Source organism: Pinus tabuliformis, chromosome 6, assembly GCF_031772625.1.
Source record: "Pinus tabuliformis cultivar Carrire ecotype Pingquan chromosome 6, CPIR1, whole genome shotgun sequence".
Taxonomy (NCBI): Eukaryota; Viridiplantae; Streptophyta; class Pinopsida; order Pinales; family Pinaceae; genus Pinus; species Pinus tabuliformis.
This window is the reverse complement of record NC_142292.1, coordinates 1290391833-1290410067: the sequence shown is the minus strand read 5'-3', so window position 1 is coordinate 1290410067 and position 18235 is coordinate 1290391833. Positions and strand designations below refer to the sequence as shown.

The 18235-nt window shown below is 35.1% G+C and overlaps 1 pseudogene; it reads left to right on the top strand.

Annotated features, from left to right (window-relative positions):
- Positions 1–5195: 5195 nt before the first annotated feature.
- LOC149263336 (anthranilate synthase alpha subunit 1, chloroplastic-like) lies at positions 5196–17078 on the top strand (annotated as a pseudogene).
- The last annotated feature ends 1157 nt before the right edge of the window (positions 17079–18235 follow it).

Genomic DNA, 18235 nt, shown 5'->3' with positions numbered 1-18235 from the left:
ATATTCTTATCCTAAGAATAATGTGGTTAACCACTATTGATACTTATGTTTGATACAAGTAAGGTTGTATGTCGATATGTCACAATAACTCTACAAAACACTTTACTTCATATCCCCCTGCCAAACCAAGTATAGATCATGAAAATATCATATGGATAGAAGATAATGAGGCAGATGAACAAAGGTTTCAGTCATTCCTCACGATAGACTCAACATTGTACCTTTAGGAAAAAATAGAAGGCACTATAATTAATGATTTCCTTAGTTATCCTAGCACTCCCTTCAACACCAACGCATAACTATTAAACGCCATAATGGATACTAACCAATAAAACATCACTTAGGACCTATATTTTGAATTCTTAACTACTAGAACTAATATGATTTAGATATAAAAGATATTGGTATTCCCATAAAAATCAACCTCGAAAAAACCTTAAACATTAACTCACACCTCTTTGAATCTAAATTTTTTTAATGATTACACTTCTTCAGGAGAAAAGTGAAGCATTCACATGAGATTATACATATCTCAAAGGATTACACCCATGATTATACACACATCACATTAACTTAAAGGATGATGCAAGGCCTATCAGATAACCACGACATAGAGTGAACATGGCTCTAAAAGATATAGTCAAATAAAAACCTACAAAATCTCTTAGATAGGAATTTCGTCTAGACTTTTTTCGATGGGAAATGGGTTTCTCCTTTAGTAGTAGTGCCAAGGAAGGGTGTAAAATGGAGAACATGTGTCAATTATTGATAACTAAGTAAGGCTACATAAACATATCACTTCCCCTTACCATTTATTGAGCAAATACTTGACACTCTAGATGGGTAAAGGTACTTTTCACTCCCATATGGTTTTAATAGAAACAACCAAATCCAAATAACCCTAAAGGATTAGGACAAGACAACTTTTTCTTGTCCCTGAGGGATGTTTTCTTACTTTGCACTTGACTTTGGGTTATGTAATTCCCCTAAACATTCTAGCAGTATGTTCTTGCAATTTTCTCAAATCTAACTAATGATTTTGTTAAAATCTTTGTGGGGGCCTTTATAATGTATGGAGAGACATTTGAGGAGGCCCTTGATAATTTTGAAAAAGGTACTCAAGTGGTATAGAGAAGCTAACCTATCCCTTAGCAGTGAAAAGTGAAAAATAATTCTTTTAAAAGTGATTATCCTTAGTCGTCACATTTCTACCATAGATATCTATCTAGATCCAACAAAATTTCATGTAATAGAAAATATCCCTATTTTGAAATCACAAAAATAGGTACATAGTTTGTTGAGAAAGGTTGGTTATTATAGAAATTTTATTGAGAAATTTAGTAAGCTTGCATCTCCTTTATTTTCTTTAGTTTATAAAGATGCTAAATTCCTTTGGAATGACAATTTCTAGGTTGCATTTTAGACTCTCAAATATTTTGTGAATGGTGCCCCTATGTTAAGAGGACTAGATTGGTCCTTTCCCTTACATATCTTTGTAGATGCTTCAGACACTCCCATTAGATTAATACTAGTACAATTGGAGGAACACAAGCACTATGCCATCTAATATATCAACAAAAAATTGCTCTTGTAGAGATAATCTACGTGGTAACTAAATTTTTTTTTTCATGGTTTACATTCTATAATGAATTCAAACACTATATTATGGGGTACCCTACTTTTATTCATATATACCATTTGTCATTCATTATTTGGTTAATAATTCTATCGCTAATGGTAGAGTAACTAATGGAAATTATTGTTAGAAGAGTTTGATATCACTATTATTGATAAACCTATAAAATACATTGTTGTTGTAGAATTTTTATATATATTGACTAAGGAAAGTGAAGCTATACTTATAGAAGATAACTTTATTGATGGAAATCTCTTTGCATTATCTACTCACTCACAATTGTATGTAGATGTTAGTAATTATCTAGTTGTAGGCAATCTCTTGAAGCACCTATCCTTAAAATAATAACACATTATTTGAAAAAATCTTCGATACTTGTGGATTCAAGGATACCTCTTCTATACTAGAAATGACCTCATCATTAGGAAGTGTGTCAATGAAGATAAGATGTATAGAATCCTATAATACTATCATAACAAACCATGTGGATGAAATTTCATAGACAAAATAACTACTATCAAGGTATTTAGTATGGGCTACTTCTAGCCTACATTATTATGTGATTCCAAGAAATATGTATGAAGTTGTGATAGCTATCACATGAGGAGCAATCTAGTTAGATTAGATGAGATGCCAATATATACCCATCTTGTCATAAATCCATTCGATAAATGGGCTTAGAATTCATAGGGCCAATTAACCCTCCATCACAATAGAAGGCTCACATTTTGGTTTCGACTAACTATGTGACTAAAAGGGTAGGGGCTAAAGCACTTCCATAAGCAAAAATGAAAGCAATACCTGACTTACTCTATGAAGAAATATTTGTTCATTTTGCAGTACTAAGAGAGAGATGGTAAATGATGAAGGATCTCAATTCACCTCCCATCTGATTCTAAATCTCATGAAATACTATAAAATTTGACATTATACCACTTATCCTTACCATACACATGCTAATGGGCAAGTGGAGAGCACTAACAAATTGATAGAAGCCATTTTAACAAAGACTGTAAAGTTCCATCATTGAGATTTTGTTCATAGACTCCTAAAGAATTTTTGGGCCTACAAAAGAATATGGTGGAACACCATAGGATTCACTCCCTTTTTTTGGTATGTCTCTTGTTTTTCTGATTGAATTTGAAGTGAAAATATTGAGGAATTCTCTAGATGTGGGCCTAGATATTACAAAGGAATGGTAACATTGGTTGGATCAACTTAATGAATTAGATTATCTCTTACAAACTACACTACATCATATACCACCATCATCAAACAACAATATAAGAAATGACATGATAAATTAATCAAGCAAAAATCATTCAAAGATGGCGATTGGGCATTGCTTTACAATTCTCACTTCAAGGATTTTAATGGAAAATTCGATGCATGATGGTTAGGCTCATAAAATGTAAATACTATCTATAATATTAGCACTGTTAAACTCATGACCATTGATTAAGGTCCTACACAGCTACTCTCAAATGGGCATCATTTGCGAGTGTGCCATTTTCCACTAAAGAGACATTTATTAAGTTTGTAAAAGCTCAGTTGGACCTTAAAGTTGTTAATACATCAACTTCAACTTCAGAAAACTTAATTGTCTCTTTTTGTGTGTGTGTTTGTGTGTGTGTGTACTAAAATAAATAATCTTGTAGTAAAAACCCAATTCTAGGCACTATAAGGCTGAAAGCTACAAAAAAAATCAATTTCTAGCTTACAACATTAAGTAGATACATGTATTAATAATCTAACTACAAAACATATTTTGAGGCATAGTTAGAAATGTACCCTATGAAAGACAACATGCTAGTATAGGTTTCCTTTATAAGGATTTAAAAAAAAAAAAAGGAAAATTAAATTATTATTACAAATTTACCTCCTGCATAATAAGATACTCCAAAGCTCTATTTTTTCTACCTCACATAACATCATAAAATATGTAGACATGGAAGACCATTTTAATTTTTCATCATCAAACTTCGATTTTGCACATAAAAATTTTCATCATTTTCTAAAAGTTATTAACAATATCCTAAATAAAAGTATCAAAAATCTTCTTTCAATGGTTGAAATCATCTTTAGCTATAAGACATGCTCAACTTTTGTAACATTTAACATCTTCATCAACCACCAATAATATCGTCAACATCATTAAAAACCACAGATAAGATCCTAAACATCTACAACAACCTCTAGTAGCTTCTTCAACAATAGCAATTTCATCAAGTTCAATATAAATTATTAAAACACTCTTAGTATTCAACAATAACAACTTCAACACGTATAGTAATAAGACTTTCAACATCCAAAAAGACTACTTTTAGTATCTCTCAACATTCTTAAAATTTTTAAAATTATTCAACTCGTCATAAAAAATCCCATACCTATAAAAGCATGAAACTATATTTCAAAGCTTTCATCTTCAATAATAACCAATTGTTCTAGGAATTTTGCAAATTTGGGACACTTTTCCAAATCAAACTACATATGCAACTCCATCGCCTCACTTATACAGGTAATGGCCAAGTACATGTTCTCATATTTCATAAATTCCAAATTATCTAGGATGTTATCAGAGATACCAATATCAAAATACTACTTTCCATTTATCAATGATGTGCAAATGGTTTACCCTAGTTGGTGTAGGACCTTTTTCTCTCTTTCCATAATTGAATATTGTAACATAAAAATTACTTGATCATTTTTTTTTAATTGTTCCACATACATCCACAAAACTTTCATTTTTCATCCTCTCAAAGCCACTATTTTGGTGGATGGATTGGATATTTTTCATATGATACTATAAGGTATGTAGAGAAGAGAAATTACTGTCTTCAAAAGATCCTGAAGATGACAGAGGACTACCTGATACGCACTTTGGGCTTTAAAATTATATTGTTGTGTTTGAAAATGTTGCATTAGATAAATTTTGAGGTCTAAAATGGGCCTCAAAACAAAAATGTACAAAAAAAATAAAGTTTATAAGAACCAATAATATTCAAGATGATGATGTCAACCATGGGGGATGATTCACCATTTTTGGAGTAAAAAGTAAAAAGATAAAAAAAAAAAAAAATAATACAAAAACTACTTTTTCAACTCATATTTTCAACTTACCTCCCTACAGTTTTACTCAAATTTCAAATGAGAGCACTCGTTGGATGCAAAATTTAATTCCTCATGCAAGAGTACCCATGTTGCATACTTTCTATGGACCCTGTTACACAAAAAATTAGAAAAACATAAAAAAACATGATTGCAATCATGATTTTCATGTATTTCTCATTTTTCGTGTAGCAGGGTCCATCAAAAGTATGTAACATGGATAATCCTTAATTGAGGACTTAAATTGTGAATCCAACAAGTGTGCCCACTATAAATTTGAGTAAAACCATAGGGAGATAAGTTGAAAAGAGTTGAAAAAGTAGTTTTTTCTTTTTTCCCTCTAAAATTGGATGATGTAATCTAGTCTTATTCTATTATTTCCACTATTATTTTATAATATTCCTTAGGAGGCCCATTTTAGACCTCAAAATTTCTCTAATGAAACAAATAATATGTGATTCATTGGGTGCGAGTATGTGATTATTCTTCTACTGATGAGGTATTTAAAAATGAACAAAATTGATTTGATATCCTAGTTTCTTGAGTGTAGGACATTGATATTCCAAGACATTTATAGGTTCTGTTGAACTACAAATGGGACTTTTTGGGGCTGCACTAAAAGATTCTAGTATGACAAGTGAGAAATACAATAAAATTGTTTTGAAGGCACATGATCACATTCTTACTGAAGTCATTTTTCAAATTTGTCTTAACTAATATTTTGAGGATCACACATTTGTATATACATTTGAATCTATCAGTCACTATGAGTTGTGAATCCAAGCCCTTATATGATATATAAATGTAGGCTCAAGGTTTTACAATAGTTGCTTCTAATCCAACAATTCTCACATGCATAAAACATGGTAAAGTAACCAATCAACCCCTTGCGACAAGGAAGGAAAATGAATTATTAAAAGATGACAAGGAGTGCGTTGAGCACATCATGCTTATTGATCTTGGTTTAAATGATGTTAGAAAGGTTTCAAAGCCCAGATCTATAAAAGTGGAAAAATATATGAACATTGAGTGTTATTCACATGCTATGCACATTAGTTCAATGATAACAACTAATGACAATATAACTTGACTTCTTGGGATGAATTTCATGTTGATTTGCTATTTGGAACAATTAGTATATCCCCAAAGGTAAAGGCTATGGATTTGATTGATCAAATTGAACCAACTCATAAAGGGCAATATATTGGTGGTATTGGAGGTATCTCTTACACCAAGGACATGGATATTATACTTTCTATTTTGTTGAGGGTGCTAGACCTACCAACATTCAGGGGATCTCCCCGATATGAAGTCCCCACTAGACCTCACATTGTTTGGTGTAGGAGTCCCATCCGGTATGATGGTCCAGTTTCCATTATCTTAAAGATTTTCCTTAGCTCTTTCTTGTCAGCACATGAGAGTGGTTTATTTGCCTTCGAACAACGAGGTTCACGTGCCTGGTGAGTGCTTGGTGTTGCTTGTGTCAAGGTTCTTTCACTATAGAGGGAGAGGGTGAGAGTGAGTCTTAAGTCGAAAGGGAATAGTCCCAACTCTGTTAGAGACACACAACACACTAGGACATACGCAGGTTCCGGCAGAGTATTCCACACGGATACGGAAGTCACAAACACAAAGTGAATGAATAGCATGCACAACACCCAATGGAATAGTCCAAACAAGTGCGACAGGCATTATAACAAGTTTACAAGAATGAATCTGTCAAGTGTCCGGCGGGATAACCCACATGGGTGGGACAACATTAAAAACTGATAGAACCAGGACCGTCGACAAACACCTGCGGACTTCGAGTATGTTATTCAGCTCCACCTCAAAACTGTAATTATGGTCTTGTTGGGGTTTAGCTAGGGTGCAAGGGGTTCTGTCTGGGGGATAGGAAATTGTTTGTGGCAATGGGGCAGGCAACTGCTCGCCATGGCCTGGTTCTATGTCTATACCTTTTGTCAAATGGGTGAAACCCATGACTGCTGGGGGGCAATTGCTTGTTGTTAGGATGGGAAGCTTCACACTCAGTAAACAAGGGTGGGGGGAAGCTTGACTATCGCAAGGTAATGCAGGAGGGGCAATTGATCATAGATGGGGGCAGGGGAAAGAAACTGGTAGGAGGCTTGGGATGCAGTCATACCCGTGACTCGCAAAGTAAGCATTGGGCTACCTAGAACCCATGTCGGAGTGATGGCAAGGCCAGAAACTCTGGGTGGAGACCCAGTTGAGGGGAACCGAGAGGCAAAAGCACTAAGGCTGAGGCAAAGGGGGAAAGGTACCTGAACTACAGCAGGCATATAACAAGACGCAAGGGGGGTCTGCGAGCTCGGCATGGGCATGGGTTGGTAGACCTGCATACAAACGAGAGAAATGGAGAGGGGGAAAAGGGCACTTCAAGGGGTTGGGGTCATGGCCTTTCCCATTGGGGGTTGCGGGCTCCGACCCACCCCAACATGACTATGGGGAGAATTGGCGGAGAGGAGAAGCAAGGAAAGAGGTACCCCGCTGCAAGCAACAATGAATGGGTGAGGTGGTGCATAATTTCAATTCTGTGTTTTAATCTAACTTACTGTGGATGTCATCAGTGCTCAGGACAATAGGTTATGGCTTGTGCTGTGTGAGGCCATGGGCGTGGTAGGAGAGGCCCGACACCTAGGAAAGATAAGGGGTTGAGCACGTCAGAGCCATGCAAGGGCAGAAAATCAGTAGAACATCTCATAACAGAGGCGATGGAGGCTTACTGAGAGGGGACCGATGTTGGCATCTGGAAATTGTTGGAAGAATAGGAAGAGGAAGTGAAACAAGGCAATGAGACATAGGAAGAGATGGACAACTAGAGGACCTTACTCCCAGATCCGGAAAACACCCGTGGAAGAATCACTCAATTCAAGCAAACTCTGTACTTGTACTGGCTAATGAAGAGTTTACTAGGCAAGGAAATGGAGCAGATCTCAGTGGGAATGGCGGTGACACTACAGGGAATGCCAAACTACAAGAAGGATATGGAGAAAATCCTCTTTTAGCTGCATAAACAGGATATTAGGCTGGACAGAATTGACCACCATATCCCTTGCATCCTAGAGTTGTAAGATATGCAAGGAGCATCTGCCAAGGACCCAGCACCTGTTGCATCTATCTCAGAGGAACAGAAGGATTAGACTCCTACCCATGCATAATTTTGTCTTATGCAAATAGCTTTTAATTTCCATGTTGCAATTATGAGTTTATATAGTTATGTAGTGTTTGGTCATGAAATAGAGACATATCTAGCCTGGCTGGAAAGACTAAGACAATATTATTTTTGGATGGCTTACAATGCGGATCGGTGGCCAACAGACTTGGTTTCCCTCTGGGGCAAGTTGAGGCCACTCAGTTTATTTGTGTGGTGTAAACTTGTTTATGTTTAATAGAAAATGGAATGGTCCTACCAAGCTTAACAAAAAAAAATGAATGTTTAGATTTTCTGATAATAATAAAAATGTTTAGTTTTTTCCCTCTACTATCCCAATTCAACAAAATAATTCAAATATTTTTTTTATGTAACACAATTCTAAATTTATGGAGCTCATGTATGCATGTCTTATTTATTTATTGAAACTATGAATGGTATTGGTGAACGAGCACAGATGAAGTATATTCTTGTTGTTCATAAAAGAGGAGTAACTACAAATTGAATCAATGTTTATGGTCCATCCTTTTGCTTCTTGGATTTACCAACCATCTTCTTGAGTGGATGCATATTCTTCTCTTGCACTAGAAAGGATGATCTTAAAATATAGATGTGGCTTTACTTATTTCATTTTAATTTCATGCATTCCACTTTTCTTTATAATTATATTATATAAATTATGAATTTGACAATTTATGTAGATTCTGTTATGTGCAGAGTGTTTTATATAGTTGTGAAATGCAAGGCTAAGCCAACATTTTGAAATATTTTTATCATATTACAATAAGTTTAAAAGGTAAATAAATCATAATCCTTAACAAGCATGTTTAGATATATAAAATTTTATGAGTTTACGAGTCCAAGTTTTATGAATTTAATTTTATTAGTTCTTATTGTACCTTTTCTTCTTCTTCTTTTAAATCCCACCAAAACCAATTTCTCTACAACTCATAAATATATTGAATCTATTTATTAAAAATTAAACTTCTAAAATACTCTCTATCTCTAGATTATAGTTACTATATAGGCCCATCTCCACTTATACCTCCCACCTCCTCCCACCAATAATCATGTAGTAGATGCTTCCACCAAGTGCTTAGAACCTTATTGGGATGCATCTCGTTTCACCTCCTCCCACCAATAATCATGTAGTAGATACTTCCACCAAGTGCTTAGAACCTTACTGGGAAGCATCTCGTTTCATGGATTGATTGCTTGGTTGATGTATCAATTCCTCTAACAGTTTCTTTCCCTTTGTCATATGAATTAGTGCATCCATGGAAAGAATTGAGTGCAAGACGATAAGGCCATAATATTAGTATAAGAAGTCCTTTTTCTATTTATGTTGGTAGGATATAAGAATTATGAAGAATGTGATTCTAGCTTTAAGCTTAGCTTTATGATCAAAGAAGTTTTCCCTAAGTTGTAGTTATTTTTTATTGTTCAAATTTAATTTAATAATTAAGAAATGTTTTGAAAATGATAGTGTTAAATATTTTACATTTAATAAGTAAACAGTCATTTTATATATGAAAATTTAAATTATTTTCAAACTTCATATGAAAAGAAGAATTTGTTTTAACTTATCAACATAGAAGAGTTAAATAAATTTGAACTTTCAATTTGAAATATAACCTTACTCTTCAAATTTGAACCATGATAATTGTGTAATTTAAAAAAAAAAAAAAAAAAAATTGAAAAATTAATAATAACTAATAATTAAATAAAAATAATAATAATAATAATAAATTAATAAAAATAATTAAATAATCCATAAAAATTAAGTTAATTGAAAATGTAAACTAATAATAATAATTATGTCACAACCTTGATGCTAATTTAATGCAAAATGGATTAACGATGCATATGTGATTGGAATATATGAAAAAATATACACTAATACAATGAAAATGATACGTTTGTGATGCAAATTTCAATCTGTAAGTGTGTTTCTTAATACTAAATAATGTGATATAAAGTTAATATGATGCAATAAATATTTCAACGAATATTACCTGTGATATTGACACAAAGTTGTTTATAACAACCGTTGAAACTTACAATGCAATTTTGATACAAACATAATGCAAAATTGACTTAAATAATACCCCTCTAACTTCATGTTTTGCATTATCTACACTAAAGTTGTTTTCCAGAGTAAATATACTAAATAATAATGTTAATAACACTACTTCATCTTTATAATATAATAATAAATATCCTACTAAATTATATAAAAAAATACACCAATATTATTTTCTTCGCATAAAACTATATTTCTAATATATAGTCTATAAAATAAAAAATTATAATTAATAAGTGAAAAACCCTAATTAGTAATTCTTCCTTTAAACAATCATTTACCGAACATCTTTACTTATATTAGAACTAAAAATCTTAACCTCATTGTCAACCTAATTTCTCACGGAGTGTTTGGAAATTATAGATAATATGATGTGTTTAACAGGAACTATTCTCTATAATTGAGAGGAAACATATGAAAGGAGGTTTTAAATGTTGGAGCGCCTTTAAGGTTTTTAACTTCATTTACATCAACAAATAAAGACATGCTGCTTCATTACCATATTTAAAGAGATGAATAAACAGAACTGATACACAATTGATAAATAACAAAATCATACCCAACATGTATGTAAACTCTTGATTCTTTTATTAATCATCTATCTATCAAGTACCAAATAGCATTGTCTCCAGGTTCTTCAAAATTTGAACCCCTTCTCTCTAAATTTTCCTTTTTTTTTATACATTATGAGACAGTTGGTAGTTATCAAAATTGTCAAACTACTTAACTATTTCCCTAACTGCCTAAAGTAAAAATTAATACATAATATTACATAGAGGATAAAATACACCTCATTCTAAAGAACATAAAATAACAGGAAGTAATGGAAATTAGAAGATGATGGTCGTTCTCTGTTCGAATCTGTATCTTGTGCCTTAACAAAGCAGTGGATAAAGGGCAGAAGGCTTTGGGAGCACCACAGGGGGTAAAGAATATATGGGAGCCTCAATAAGGTTGAACCCCCGCGGTGAGTTTTGGCCACACATTTCGGTCAACCGTGCTAACTTCACAGTCAACTGCGGAGGTCAAGCTTTGATTAACCTTCGTGTTCATTGCTTCCCTGCAACACACATTAAAGTACTTATCAAGCTATCACTTGATTGCACTTCTTGAACCTGCATGAAATTTAAATGATGGGTCGGGCCCACGGAACTTAAAAGAATTAACACTCTAGTTCATAAACCTGTCGTGTCCACCTTTTCAATGCACATTTGACTCCCATGCGGACCCAATAGGAAATAAAAACTGATATTAATGATTTATTGGGTCTGATTAAAAGATGAAACTTGATTACTTTCCAACCCGATATCCGGCCTGATATCCATTGGATCCCGTCTCTTTCGATGGATGACTGAGATTGGCCCGGACTTCAGTGAATTTAAACTGTGTTTGATACACTATCGCGTCTGATCTCCGAAATAAACCCATTCTCGTTAACTATGCGATTTCCATTGGATCTGTGGCCTGTTGATCGGACGACCTAGATCTTCTCATGGGTTTATCACTTTCAAAGCCATTGAAAATATAAAATCAACCATTTCGTTCATATTTTTTTATTTTTCTTTCATTTTGTAATAAAACTGAAATAACAATGGACAATGGTTGCTACAACGATCACCATGGGTGAAAAATATCTTGACTTTTAAAGATAGCAATCCTAATTATGAGAATAGCATTGTTAAACCCTCAAATTAAACACCACATAAAATTAATAATGGTAAGTGGCATCAATCATTAGGGTTCATTTTCTTCTAAGTATCTAGATTAGAAATCCACAAAGAACCACCTTCAAGCATGTTAGATTTTTTTATGGGTGCACATCATAACTAATTTCCATCACATAGACTCACAATACCAATGACGGTTCCTTATGAACATAACATTCATTCATGGACGTAGTCTTTACCTAACCATGAGAATTTCTCAATTATGAGTTCAATTCCAAAGCACTACAAATATGGCCAAAACCATATACAAATACCCAATCACATAGAAAATACCTATATTTATTTCACCACAGATAAGATGGAGTACTATTCATGCAAGCTCCAACTTTTACATAAGTGAAATTTATATTCTTTCTCTCTCTCTCTAGGCCAACATGGCACAACATGTGTCATGCAGATATGGCATATCCATGTGTATCATCAACTTAAAACATCCACCAATACTCTCTTTTCCAAGTTTCAATAATTATTTTGATCAAGCACTAACAGACTTTTTTATCTGGCGCCTAACAACTCTTTGTATAAGTCATTGATGGATTTTTTTTTTTATCAAGTTCTAAGTCAACATTTTTTTAAGATGCCAAAACATTTTTCCTAAGAAACCAATGCACCTATTTTCCTAAGGTGTTGATAAACTCATTTTCTAAAAGAATTTATGGACAAAACACAATACTTGTTAATGCAAAGGACTTCCCAAGGAATCAAAACATGGTTGTTTTATAATATCAATGAAAAGTTTCATCATATCGTTGGTGCATGAATTATTACTAAGAACTAATTTCATATTTTATTTCAATCACAAAAGGAAGGATTTTTACACCCATAGAAGGAAATATTTCCAACTACTAAATGGATCTTGAGGATTTTTCCATGTAGGATCTACCACATCATTAATATGTCACCATCCAATATGCTAACATATCAACAAACATAAAAGTCTTTTTCATCTTCTATATGATGGCATTTCATCTTATATACATATACATGTTAGCATTTGTAAAATCGTATCATTCTTCTAAATGACATTTATTTCATCACATCCTTACAAAGTTTTCTTATTTGTGGCATATCACATCAATAATTTATTTTTTGCAATATATCATACATGTAAAAGTTTTCTTGATGTGATAAAACAAGGTAAGGGAAAGAAATTGTATCACTAAAGATAAATTTTCCATGTGATACACAAGGTATTGCACAAAATAGTTTCCTTGTGATACATGAAATTTCCCTTAAGATTTCCTAAAATTTGGCTGAGTGTTAATTATTTTGCAGGGAAGAAAGCTACCTCTCCAATGATGTATTTCATCACAAAAATATTTCTATGTGATAAATATCACCCAAAATTTTTCCTTCCATAAGTGTATCATGGTGAGAAAATCTTCCCTTAGTGGTGTATTACATCACAAGATTTTATCTTTGTGGCATGTAAAACACCAAAAAAATATTTTTGTGTGATATATTGCACCAAAAGAAAAAAATCTTCTACAACAGACCAACATACCTAAGTTTATAAAAACACTTATATTCCTTTCTCTTTTTTGTGTCTCGAGATCTTTCTTTTCTATGTTGTGTCACATGGAAAACATTTCTGATGTGATTCATCACATCTCCCAAAAATGTTTCTTTATGATATCAAATTGCAACAAATATTATTGTACATCAATCTCTCTACAACGAGACACCCTCTAGCCAGTATAGGATGCCACAAGGGTGAATTTGAAATCTTAGTAGTTACTAGGAAATTTCTCCATGTCACATTGATTGCTTCCCACTAGGAAAGGTCATAGTTGGGATTGTAGAAGCACCAATAAACCTCATACACTCCTTTTGTTGGCTCTTCATAATAATAGAGTCATATCCATTCTCCTTTCGATGGTCCCTTAAGAGTCTCTTCTTTTTAGTACATCCTAGTGCATACCTAGTAAGGCCCTAGTCACAATTTTGCCACTCCAGTGAATTCACTTAATTTCCTGTGCATTCAAGGTGTTAAACTATTTTTTGTCGAGTAAATTTTCTTACAAGCTATGGTTGGATCTGATCACCCATGTTTCTTTCCATGACCATCTTCATAACCTCATCTCTCCTAAATACAAGGGTGTTTTTCCCTCCTAAATTAATGAATCCCTCTATGCCATGCAATTTTCCCATTGATGTGTGGGCACAATTTCCAAGAAGATGGAATTCTAGCTAACCAATAGCATGACTCCCATGGATCCTAATGCTTTATAATTATGTAATATGTACTCTCCCATCGACTTCTTACATGTAGGTACTTATCCCAATCTTCGATAACTAGGTAAGGTGAGTTCCCCACCAACCTCATTCAATAAAATCAACTTTTGAGAAATAATTTTTCATTGAAAAAATGATGTTAGCAAATGTGGATTGGGATATTTTGACTTGTAGAACACCCTTTATGCCCCCTTAATTTCCCAACTCATGGTATCATTTCCACTATAGGAACTCATGCCCGATTAATGGTTTGGTTTATTCATTAACTCAAAAATCAAATGCATACAACACTTTAATATGTCTAGATCACAATGGCACGAGAATGCACATATTATGTACACTATTAATCTAGGAAATCATAAATAAAGAATTTCATAGTCTTATATAAAATATGAATTGGGAGAGGTATATAATATGTCATCAACAATGGCTCGTATCGAAGGAGATTACTATGGGAGAATATCTTGTATAAGCTTGGAAAGTTTATATGATTATTTTAAAAGACAACAATTTTAAAACAATGAAACTTAATGATTAGTTGTTATGTCCCCTCAATCCCACTAGATCATATTTGCCGCAACTAGGCTGTAGAGAACTTGCAAAGGAAGGATTGGAGGGACAATAGGTTTGGTGATGGAGAGACATAAGGAAATTAAGGTGTCTTTCCAAAAATAAAATTTTAATGGGGTTGATATTAAATAATAAGGATCCCACTTAGAGTGTTTCAGAAAATAAATTCTAATGGCCTATGCTAGTGCAACTTATGCCAACAAGTTCATGAAACCATAGAACACTTTATCATGGCTTACCCTTTTACCAAAAAGGTTTGGAATGAAGTGGAACGAATTACAGGGCCAATTGTGTGTGATAAAATGGAGATATAGAAGAAGCATTTAGATCGTGGGGTCAAAAAAAGGACATAAAGTGGATCCCTCCCACTCAACATAGCTTGGGGGGTTGGATCAATTGAAATTTGAAGCTTTTTGAAGGAAAAGAGACTCTCCCTCTAAAAAATGAAATTTAGTCTCTAATTTTTTATCAATAGGTGGGGGAAAAAAAAGATATGAGTTGAAGGAAGAGGTCATTAGTAAGACTATCCCTTGGGCATAATTTGATGGTGCGTCACAAGAAAATATTCTCTAGGGAGGTGTACAGAAAATACTATATCTTTCTCCTAAATATTGTATATCCTTCATAGCTAGAATAAGGTAGGAATCAAATAGTTTATATGAATTGATGGCATAACTAAATTTATAGCTAGGCCAAGAACATGCATTTCACAATTGAAAAAATTTCATGACTCGGTAATGGTTACCAATGGAAGCATCAATCAAATATTTGACCTTACATGTACTATAAGGTGATGTTCAAACACAATGATAGTTTTCTCACACATTTTTTTGACTCACATATATAAGGACACAAATAGGATCGAAAATGTCCTTTCAAAAGAGGGAATTGAATTAAAGCATGGTATCCATCCTACCAGATGGATACAAAAATGAATTTTCTCATGAGCCTTGGATATAATGTTATTCATTATTGTATTAAAATAGTGGAATATTTCATAGCTTTTATATTTTGAATTGTGTAACTATTATGTTTCTTTATTTGACATAAGCAACAGTAATTTAATTGATGATATAGTTAGTTTATTTTTTGGGAGGGAGAAAGACAGGGGGTGGGGGGGTTATCTCAAGTAGAATGGTTGTTATGATTATGAGGAATATTCATCCTGCGAGTGACATGACGATGAGGAATATTCTTGTAATGGATACATGCCTATAAATATTTTTATATTGACCCTCACCCTCGAGTTGAGAGAGAGGATGATTTCCCTTGAATGCATGTGTGTGTGGGTGAGAGAGAGAGAGAGAGAGAGAGAGAGAGGGAGGGTGGGAGAGAGAGAGAGAGAGAGAGAGAGAGAGAGAGAGAGAGAGAGAGGGTGGGTGGGAGAGAGAGAGAGAGAGAGAGAGAGAGAGAGAGAGAGAGAGAGAGAGAGGGTGGGTGGGAGAGAGAGAGAGAGAGAGAGAGAGAGAGAGAGAGAGAGAGAGAGAGAAGAGTAAAATATGAAGAGTTGTAGCTTTAAATGGCAGTTGAGCACCATCTTGAATGACATGAGGTATATGGATATCAAGGATCAAAATTGAAGTTAGCATTTCCCATCAAGAGCCTTTTAACCTGTCATAGAGGCGTAGAAAATTATTTTCCATGGAAATAAAAATTAATATTAAAAGTTACTTGTCAATATTGAAATGAAAATTATGTTATATTTTTTCATTTGAAGGGTGAAGAAAATTGCTTTAAAGGTTTTACTTTTCATTAGTTTTATAAACCTTTTTAATTATTAATCATTTTTTCCTTTACAATAAAAATGAATGTTTAATCCCAATCAGGATGTGATCCGATAGCTGGGACATCAAGGGTGAATTAATGAAGGGTACCTGGGCACTTAATACCGTCGTCCCCCACATGCTCAAGGTAGGGGGTGCAGTGACCCTTGGCATGATTGCATGCTAGGGAGGTGGGCAAGGTGGCAAGACTGGAGGCAAGGCAGGGTATAATGGAGGGCAAGGCAATTCAACATGCAGTCTTAGTGTGGTAGCTTGTGGAGAAGGGTGGTATCACAGGGCTGGGGGAGAACATCGGAACGTGAAGAACCAGGGCTGTCGACAAACACCTGCGGACTTCGGGTATGTTATTCGGCTCCACCTCAAAACTATAATTATGGTCTTGTTGGGGTTTAGCCGGGGTGCAAGGGGTTCTGTCTGGGGGATAGGAAATTGTTTGTGGCAATGGGGTAGGCAACTGCTCGCCATGGCCTGGTTCTATGTCTATACCTTCTGTCAAATGGGTGAAACCCATGACTGCTGGGGGGGCAATTGCTTGTTGTTAGGATGGGAAGCTTCACGCTCAGTAAACAAGGGTAGGGGGAAGCTTGACTATCACAAGGTAATGCAGGAGGGGCAATTGATCATAGATGGGGGCAGGGGAAAGCAGCTGGTAGGAGGCTTGGGATGCAGTCATACCCGTGACTCGCAAAGTAAGCATTGGGCTACCTGGAACCCATGTCGGAGTGATGGCAAGGCCAGAAACTCTCGGTGGAGACCCAGTTGAGGGGAACCGAGAGGCAAAAGCACTAAGTCTGAGGCAGAGGGGGAAAGGTACCTGAACTTTACCAGGCATATAACAAGACGCAAAGGGGGTCTGCGAGCTCAGCATGGGCATGGGTTGGTAGACCAGCATACAAACAAGAGAAATGGAGAGGGGGAAAAGGGTGCTTCAAGGGGTTGGGGCCAAGACCTTTCCCATTGGGGATTGCGGGCTCCAACTCACCCGAACATGACTATGGGGAGAATTGGCGGAGAGGAGAAGCAAGGAAAGAGGTACCTCGCTGCAAGCAACAATGAATGGGTGAGGTGGTGCATAATTTCAATTCTGTGTTTTAATCTAACTTACTGTGGATGTCATCAGTGCTCAGGACAACAGGTTATGGCTTGTGCTATGTGAGGCCATGGGCGTGGTAGGAGAGGCCCGACACCTAGGAAAGATAAGGGGTTGAGCACGTCAGAGCCATGCAAGGGCAGAAAATCAATAGAACATCTCATAACAGAGGTGGTGGAGGCTTACTGAGAGGGGACGGATGTTGGCATATGGAAATTGCTGGAAGAATGGGAAGAGGAAGTGAAACAAGGCAATGAGACAGAGGAAGAGATGGACAACTAGAGGACCTTAGTCCCGGATCTGGGAAACACCCGTGGAAGAATCACTCAATTCAAGCAAACTCTGTACTTGTACTGGCTAATGAAGAGTTTACTAGGCAAGGCTATGGAGCAGATCTCAGTGGGAATGGCGGTGACACTACAAGGAATTCCAAACTACAAGAAGGATATGGAGAAAATTCACTTTTAGCTACATAAACAGGATATTAGGCTGGACAGAATTAACCCTCATATCCCTTGCATCCTGAAGTTGTACGATATGCAAGGAGAATCTGCCAAGAACCCGGCACCTGTTGCATCTATCTCAAAGGAACAAAATGATTAGACTCCTACCCATGCATAATTTTGTCTTATGCAAATAGATTTTAATTTCCATGTTGCAATTATCAGTTTATATAGTTATGTAGTGTCTGGTCATGAAATAGAGACATATCTAGCCTGGCTGGAAAGACTAAGACAATATTTTTTTTGGATGGATTACAATGCGGATCGGTGGCCAACAAACTTGGTTTCTCTCTGGGACAAGTTGAGGCCACTCAGTTTATTTGTGTG